This window comes from Apodemus sylvaticus, chromosome 19 (genome assembly GCF_947179515.1).
Source record: "Apodemus sylvaticus chromosome 19, mApoSyl1.1, whole genome shotgun sequence".
Classification (NCBI taxonomy): Eukaryota; Metazoa; Chordata; class Mammalia; order Rodentia; family Muridae; genus Apodemus; species Apodemus sylvaticus.
The window spans coordinates 53228813-53238311 of record NC_067490.1 but is presented as its reverse complement, the minus strand read 5'-3'; the positions used below and the strand labels follow the sequence as shown (position 1 = coordinate 53238311).

At 37.4% G+C, this 9499-nt stretch overlaps 1 pseudogene; it reads right to left on the bottom strand.

The window, feature by feature from the left end:
• Nucleotides 1–1646: 1646 nt before the first annotated feature.
• The window catches only part of LOC127669226 (serine/arginine-rich splicing factor 10-like), a 9299-nt pseudogene continuing 1446 nt past the window's right edge, over nucleotides 1647–9499 (bottom strand).

The following is a 9499-nucleotide window of genomic DNA, read 5'->3' as shown; positions in this document are numbered from 1 at the left end:
ATAGTCATACAGTGTGTTCTTAGCATCCTCATCTAAATCAGCTGACTATAGAAGCATAGATGTGCTTCTAGTTGCTCTATTCTATTCCATTTGTCTATGTACCTGTTTGTTTGTTTTTCCTATTTCATGTTTTGTTGCAATTTTGTAATATATTTTTCCCAAAAGGAGCAAAAAAGGAGGCATTATACCACCTGACTTAGTCATATATTTTATATATATATATGTGTGTGTGTGTGTATGTGTATACATATATATCTGTGTGTGTATGTGTGTCTATGTGTATAGTATGATGCCTTCTTCATTCTTTTTGTAAAGATTGCTATAATTAGTGAGTTTCCTTTTCTCCCTTTTATTCTTTTCGACACAAATTTTAGGATATTGCGTTCCAATTCTGTGAATAACATCATTAGTGTTTTGATAGGGAGTATACTGAATCCTTAATTACTTTGGATAGTGTCAACTTTTATGTATGTTAATTCTTCCTGTACATGAACACAGGATATCTTTATGTTTACAGAGGTGTGAGTATCTTTAATTGGCTTCATTGGTGTATTTATTAACTCACAGCACGGTCTTTATCCTATTTGAGCTAGCTCACATCCACCCCCAATGCACTACCATCACATAGGACAATTTTGGTGGTGAAGGAGCCCCAAATGTCTATGGGGCAAGACTTTATAGTAAGCAGCAAGCAGGGAGTGTGCATACAAGCTTCTAATTAGAAAGATACTGTGGCCTTTAACATAATTGACTGGGAGTCATATCATAAACTTAACTTCTGCTCCCTCTGCATTGGTGGTCATTAGGCAAGGGGTGCGCTTGTATCCTGGGGTTCAGGTTTGTTGGGAGAATCTGGAGATGCTATTCTTATTGGGGAAAGTCTAGAGATTGGAGCTAGACTTGGATTTTGGGGGGCAACTTGGAAAGACTAGCCAGATTGTGTACCTGAGTTCTCTAAAATGGAGTCTGAATTTAAAAGATTTGGTATCTCACATGAATCCTAGCATTCATGCCCTCTCTTAGCTTGATCAACCTATAAGAGAACCTTGCAGTCTTTGACTACCAGCCTCTGCAATGAGGTATGTAACTGATTAGGTTACAGTTTTGAGCAGCATATGATGGATATCTGCATGGATGTTCAAAAAGGAATGGAGTGTACACTTAACCATAAGTGGCAACATGTATAATCCTATAACCATTAGAACACCCAAGGCATCGATGTTCATAAGGGAAATTGGTCTGAAGTTCTCTTTCTTTGTTGGATCTTTGTGTGGCTTTGGTATCAGCGTAATTGTGGCTTCGTAGAAGGAATTGGGTAGTGTTCCTTCTGTTTCTATTTTGTGGAATAGTTTGAAGAGTATTGGTGTTAACTCTTCTTTGAAGGTCTGGTAGAATTCTGCACTGAAACCATCTGGTCCTGTGCTTTTTTTGGTTGGAAGACTTTCTATGACTCCTTCTATTTCTTTAGGCATTATGGGACTGTTCAGATGGTCTAGTTGGTCCTGATTTAATTTTGGTATTTGGTATCTGTCAAGGAAATTGTCCATTTCCTCCAGATTCTCCAGTTGTGTTGAGTACAGGCTCTTGTAGTAGGATCTGATGATTTTTTGGATTTCCTCAGTTTCCGTTGTTATGTCTCCCTTTTCATTTTTAAGTTTGTTAATTTGGATACTTTCTCTGTGCCCTTTGGTCAGTCTGGCTAAGGGTTTATCTATCTTGTTGATTTTCTCAAAGAACCAGCTCCTGGTTTTGTTGATTTTTTGTATGGTTCTCTTTGTTTCTACTTGATTGATTTCGGCCCTGAGTTTGATGATTTCCTGCCTTCTACTCCTCCTGGGTGAAATAGCTTCTTTTTGTTCTAGGGCTTTCAGGTGTGTCATTAAGTTGGTAATGTATGCTCTCTCCATTTTCTTTTTGGAGGCACTCAGGGCTATGAGTTTTCCTCTTAGCACTGCTTTCATTGTGTCCCATAGATTTGGGTATGTTGTGTTTTCATTTTCATTGTGTTCTAAAAAGTCTTTAATTTCTTTCTTTATTTCTTCCTTGACCAAGGTATCATTGAGTAGAGTATTGTTCAATTTCCACGTGTATGTGGGTTTTCTATTGTTTCTGTTGCTATTGAAGACCACTTTTATTCCATAGTGATCAGATAGGAGGCATGGGATTAGTTCTATCTTCTTATATTTGTTGAGGTCTGTCTTGTGACCAATTATATGGTCGATTTTGGAGAAGGTACCATGAGGTGCTGAGAAAAAGGTATATTCTTTTGTTTTAGGATAGAATGTTCTATATATATCAGTTAAATCTAATTGGTCCAAAGCTTCAATTAGTTTCATTGTGTCCTTGTTTAGTTTCTGTTTTCCTGATCGGTCCATTGAGGAAAGTGCAGGGTTGAAGTCACCCACAATTATTGTGTTAGGTGCAATGTGTGCTTTGAGTTTTAATAAAGTTTCTTTTATGAAAGAGGGTGCCCTTGCATTTGGAGCATAGATGTTCAGGATTGAGAGTTGGAGGTCAGCATGCAGAAGAATATGAATTGATCCATCCTTGTCTCCTTGTACTAAGCTCAAATCCAAATGGATCAAGGACCTCCACATAAAGCCAGACACTCTGAAGCTAATAGAAAAGAAACTGGGGAAGACCCTTGAGGACATCGGTACAGGGAGAAAGTTTCTGAACAGAACACCAATAGCGTATGCTCTAAGAGCAAGAATTCACAAATGGGACCTCATAAGGTTACAGAGTTTCTGTAAGGCAAAGGACACCATCAAGAGGACAGATCGGCAACCAACAAATTGGGAAAAGATCTTCACCAATCCTACATCAGATAGAGGGCTAATATCCAATATATATAAAGAACTCAAGAAGTTAGACTCCAGAAAACCGAACAACCCTATTAAAAAATGGGGTACAGAGTTAAACAAAGAATTCTCACCTGAAGAACTTCGGATGGCGGAGAAGCATCTTAAAAAATGCTCAACTTCATTAGTCATTAGGGAAATGCAAATCAAAACAACCCTAAGATTTCATCTTACACCAGTCAGAATGGCTAAGATTAAAAATTCAGGAGACAGCAGGTGTTGGAGAGGGTGTGGAGAAAGAGGAACACTCCTCCACTGCTGGTGGGGTTGCAAATTGGTACAACCACTCTGGAAATCAGTCTGGCGGTTCCTCCGAAAACTGGGCACCTCACTTCCAGAAGATCCTGCTATACCACTCCTGGGCATATACCCAGAGGATTCCCCACCATGTAATAAGGATACATGCTCTACTATGTTCATAGCAGCCCTATTTATAATTGCCAGATGCTGGAAAGAACCCAGGTATCCCTCAACAGAAGAGTGGATGCAAAAAATGTGGTATATCTACACAATGGAGTACTATTGAGCCATTAGAAACAATGAATTCATGAAATTCTTAGGCAAATGGATGGAGCTAGAGAACATCATACTAAGTGAGGTAACCCAGACTCAAAAGGTGAATCATGGTATGCACTCACTAATAAGTGGTTATTAACCTAGAAAACTGGAATACCCAAAACATAATCCACACATCAAAGGAGATACAAGAAGAAAGCAGGAGTGGTCCCTGGTTCTGGAAAGACTCAGTGAAACAGTATTTGGCAAAACCAGAACGGGGAACTGGGAAGGGGTGGGAGGGAGGACAGGGGAAGAGAAGGGGGCTTACGGGACTTTCGGGGAGTGGGGGGGGGGCTAGAAAAGGGGAAATCATTTGAAATGTAAATAAATTATATCGAATAAAAAAAATAACAATAAAAAAAAAAAGAACACCCAAGGCAAGTACTGAAAAGGTCAAATGAATACACAAAGACCAGGAAGCCATGGCTCTAACCTTTCAGAGGCAGCTTTTGTAGCACTGAATTTCAGGGGTTTAGCATCTTTTAGACAAATCATTAGGTCTATTCAAAACTTTTTAAAACTTCATTCAACACACGTAAGCCTCCATCTGAATACCAAGGTTCTGAAATATTAACTAGAAGCTAAACAAATGAAGGGGGCTAAAATACCATAACAGACATTCCATGTATAATGCTAGATACATGATCAAATTTCCGTCATAGAAAGTATCATTGAATCTGGACCCATACAATTACTAACAGTGCAAGGTTCATGAGTTATATTAAAAATATCCAGACATAAAACATTCCTTGGTCCAATCATCAATAAAAGAGTTGTTACAAAACCTGACAAGAGATATGGGGTTGTTTTCAGAGTATACCATGTTTGGAGATTGGGTTCCTTTTGACTCAGCACTCTACCCTATCTTCTGTATCTGCTTTCTGCTGACCTTAGGATAATGCAAAGGGTCCCAGGAAGGTTGCAATGCTAGTCAAAGGCTGGGCAAGAGATCGTTTATCAAAAATCATCTGATTAGCTGATCCAGATGAAAGACAGAGAACAATCACATTGGCTGAAGTGGTTAACATGAGCTTTCAGCAAGCCCAGAGTACAGCAGCTCCACAGGTGATCCCTGGATGGAGTCTGTCAGACAGGTGAAAATCTGCTGAGATAAATATACAGGCTCCAGCCCCCAAGCCCAGGGAACTGGGATAACAACTCTTCTTCCTGCTGAATATGGGCATTGAGGCATCTTTGAATGGGGGGAGGGTAGTGTCTGTGTTCCAGCTAAATCGGGCTGGAAATCCCTTTCTCTCTGGAACCCACTTGAGTCAGCACGTGAAGGAAAACACCACACAAACTTAGTGTAGAATCAATGGGTAGCTCAATCCCCGGGAGCGACAAGTAGCATCTTAATTTGCAAGCTATTTTCAGCTATAAATCCTCTTTCAGAGGATCCTGGCAGATCGGCCACCTGAACGGGGGTGGGGGGGGGGTGAGGGGTAAAGGGTGGAGGGTGGGGGTGGGCTTCCTTTACCTACATTTGGGCCTCCACACTCTCTCCTGTCCCAAATGCAAACATATTTGCTCCTGCTTTCCCTCTTCCACTTCATTTATGTTTTATTTCTAGGCAAGTTATGCTATTTTAAAGTTTTTGTGAATGTGCTTAATTTCTTTATTTCAAGTTTCAGCCATCTTTTATTTCTGATTAACTATGATACAACATTTTGCGTGTTGTTTGATATTCTACAACTTTACGACTTAATTAGCTCTAATAGTGTGTTGTTGATTCATTATTGGTGGCTGATTAAGTTTTTTTATGCATGAGATCATGATATCTGAAAATAATGAGAATTTGACTTTTTCCCCCAATAAATGTTCTTTTATTTCTTTTCTTGCTTGATTGCTACATTGGACGTCCAGTGCTGTGTTGAATGAATAGTAAAAGTAGACAGTTTTACACTTCTTTATTTTCAAGTCCAGAATTCAGTAGCTCCACAAGTGATCCTTGGATGGAGTCTGTCAGTCACATGAAAATTTGCTGAGACAAATATACAGGCTCCAGTCTCTAAGCCCAGGGAACTGTGATGACAACTCTTCATAACTTCCTCCTGCTGAATACAGGCATTAAGATATCTTTGAAGGGGGGAAGGGTAGTCTCTGATGATGTTTGTGTCCCTTTCTCTCTGGAACCCACTTGAGTCACTTCATGAAGGAAAACATCACACAAACTTAGTTTAGAATCAACAGGTAACACAAACACTGGGAACAACAACTAGCATCTTAATTTCCAAGGGAAGGTATTGAAACTATACTTTCTCAACTATAATGTAAGTTATGTAGAGTTATTTTTAATACTTCAGCTATTTGTTGGGTCCTCTTCAAATTCTTATTTAATGCTGACTGACTAAACTGGTGAAGTAAACAATAGGCAGGCTTCCTATTCAATCTCTAAAATTCTCTATATTCTGTATTTTATTATATAAAGTAAGTCATTAATTGCCTGACTTAGAACAGAATGAGTTACGTGAAAGAAAAAGGGTAATTTGTTGAATCTTATCTATATATGTTACTACTCTTTAAAATAAAATCTAGGAGTTCTATCCTGGCTTATGTGAAGGAAGCAGTGACCTAGCACATAACATATAAGTTAGAAGATATTATTTGCCATCTTGAGTCCTTAGTAGCGTTTTGGAATTTGACATTTAGCTTAGTCTTCTAACTTGCAAAGTGATGTGTGGAATCAAACATCACATTACATTTCTCTTTCTTTCTTTCTTTCTTTCTTTCTTTCTTTCTTTCTTTCTTTCTTTCTTTCATTCTTTCTTTTGTTTTGATCAACATCACAGTTTATTTGTAAACATGCTATTTGTTTCAATAATCAAACTGACAACACTTTATATAATTTCCTTGGATAATGTTAATATCATAACAGAAAATAATCCACTGTACTAAGTTACAGTTTTGGTAACTTAAAATCCTTTAACACAAAGTATATTTGAAACCCTGAACATAAAACATAAATGAGACTAGCAGTACTACTTTGTAATGGTTGTTTTGCCATTATGAATCATAACAAATATCTGACTCGCAGGCTATCTGATATAAGACCCCTGTGAAAGGATAATTTGAGCCCCCCAAAGGGGTTGCAACCAACATATTGAGAATGGCTGCTGTAAGGAATTGGATGACTCTAACTTCTTTTTTTTCAGGTTTTATTAATTTTTATTTTGTCCTTAAAAATAAAACTTTAAAAGCATTTCCAACTTGATTCAAAATAAAAAACAGCAACAAAAAATGAAGCCAAAATTTATAATTCTCACCTGGTGCCTACTGCTTTTTTGAGTTTGGGCAGGTTGACAAAAGTTTAAAAACACAACCCCCCCCCAACAAATAACCTTTATTTTATGGCCCCATTAATTTATGTGTAGTCCTACTACATTTACAAAAACGGTCAAAGGCTTAACATTGTTTCCAGATTTCAGATTTTGACATTGTTTTAAATATGTGGCAAAAATACAACAAAAATCCGAATGTGATGGAATTAATGGTGGGATAAACAAGCTTCATAGCCTGATAAGGAACTACGGAATACAAATATTTGTGACACTATAAAGTTCTTTATTAACTATACACATAATATACCCCCTATAAAATGTACAAATAGATCACTAAAAATTCTTATCTGGTAAACACTTTCTTCAATACAGAATATACTAAATCCATTAGAATAATAGCTGTCTGCTTCAAAATAATCTAATTATAGCACCCAAGGTCTGCTTTAATGTAAGGTTAAATATTTGTTATTTTGGAGATTTGCTTGACAGAGCCAAGAGTTAACTTAATCTTACTCTAGTTATATTTGTCACTGCACAACAGATAAGCTTATTACAGGTTTTCTTCGTTATTTGTAGTAATGGGATACAACAACTACTTGATACTTTTAAATGGCAGACAACCATAAAATTACTTTTCTTTGATAATCTACTTGGGTTATAATTACACTAGAATATGAATGGTATAAAATATTATCATAATATACCTCAAGATAATGAAGTCATACTGTAGTGACTCACTAGATTGTGCTCAGTAGGTTTTACTAAATAAGGAATCTGTTCTCCTCTCCAAATATCCGGTATGTTTTGTCTACAGTAAGAGTTCAATAAATATCTGCTGAACATTCTGTCTACACAGGAGGTGAGAAGAGATGGGCCCTCATAGGTGGATATCAAGTATAAGTGGAATTAGCCTGGGAAGGAGCGGTTAGATATAAACTGTATGTAGTATACAAGTAAATAAATTGTAGATGCTAACAAAACAGTTAAGCAGAAAATACTGGCACTGGAATAAACAAAGCAAGACTCTCCAGCAATGGCATTAAGTGGAACTGACTTTTAAGAGATAACTAGGACAAACTTTGTATTGGACCATACAAATTTATCATCCAATTTAATTTGAGACAGACCAGGAGAGGCACTGTTAGAGACTATGGATGTCTTCTGTGATACTCAGACATTCTAGTTTCCAGTAACTCGCCATGGATCAGCTACCCACGAGTCAATACAAACCTATTCATATTTAGGGATGAGTTTCCACAAGTACAAAGTTGAATTTCCTTTTATTTGTCCTAAAATGCTTACTTTCAAACTTGAAGTGACTTCAAATAGACAATGTAGTTTTTAATAAATCGTTTATCTTTTCAGACCAGAGTGAAAATATTCATACAGTATTCATACTGCAGCACCTTCCACCTTTGGCCACTTGACTTGTGGGTAGCTGATTGGAAGACCACGGCAGAAAAAAAGAACAAATTGCCCTTCTTTGGTTCTTTTTCTGCTTTCAGATCTTTCTTGAAGTGTAGTAAGCAGAACTGTACTGGTTATCCTAGCTGCAGTTTGGTCTATCATTTTCAGAATGACTTTGGTTATGCTGTGGTCTTCCAGTCGGTCTACTATTTCTAAGACTGTAAGATCTCTTATAGTTATAATCAAAGGAGGGACTCCTTGATCTCCTCCATTCATAACTTTGACTTCGAGAGTGTCTATATCATTCATAATACTCATATTGTGAAGAGCTGTATTCATTCCTCCCTTCCTTGGCTTTCATTTTATTTGGTGTCTTCTGATAGCCCTGTGTGAACTGTATTTCAATTTGATGCCCACAAATCCATTTTCTGTCAAAATTATGGAAAGCATCTTCAGCATCACTAACATCCTCAAATTGAACATATGCAAATCCTCTTGGATGTTGAATGTAGAAATCAAGTGGAACATAAACATCTACTATTGGACCATAATGACCAAATTCCCGACACAAATCTTTAGACATAGTGTCGTCTGCCATGTTTCTGAGTAACAGAGACACAGTGGCATTAACCGGCTCTGCAAACAGTCCACAGCTCCACCGGCAGGCAGCTCACATCTACCCACACCCTCACACAGACCCCGATCCTAACTTCTTAAGAGAAATAAAGTAGCATTTGTTTAGATACGTTTGTGAGGTGAAACTAGACCTTTACTAAACTATATGCCCTTTTTGATCTATAATAGCTCTTTTTTTTCTGGGTTTCTAAATGTCTGTCATGAATCAACCTATAGTAAGTAGTGAGAGAGGAAAGAAGAGAGGGTGGTACAAAGGCACAAAATAACTGGACACAACTATTACCAATCTTCTTGGGCAAAGAGCAAAGTCTATAGTTATTTCTCTTTTTATCAATGTAACAGAGGCCTCTCTGTATGAGCTAACATGAGTGGAAGGAACCAGGTACTGTAATAAGCAAAGCACAAACACACATCATCCTCTCTAAAATGCAAAGGGTCCCTCAGAAGACAGGGACTTTGGCTGGGATTCTGATGATTTCAATCTTTTTACTAAAAAAGAATCCAGAGAACTGTAAAGTGTAGGTTTTTGTTTTTGTTTTTTTTTTTAAAAAAGTACTGTCCCTGAAATTCATGATCATGGTTAGGTTCCATCTCTTTCCTCTTCAGTGTTTCACAAAGGAATTATAGCAGCAAGTCACTCCCATATTTTAGGCTATAAACTCAGCAATAATTAGACTGTCATAACTATAACTGTTCAATTATTTATTAGTGTACATGTCATTAGAGTTGGCATTTGACTACTAACACAAAGATGAATAC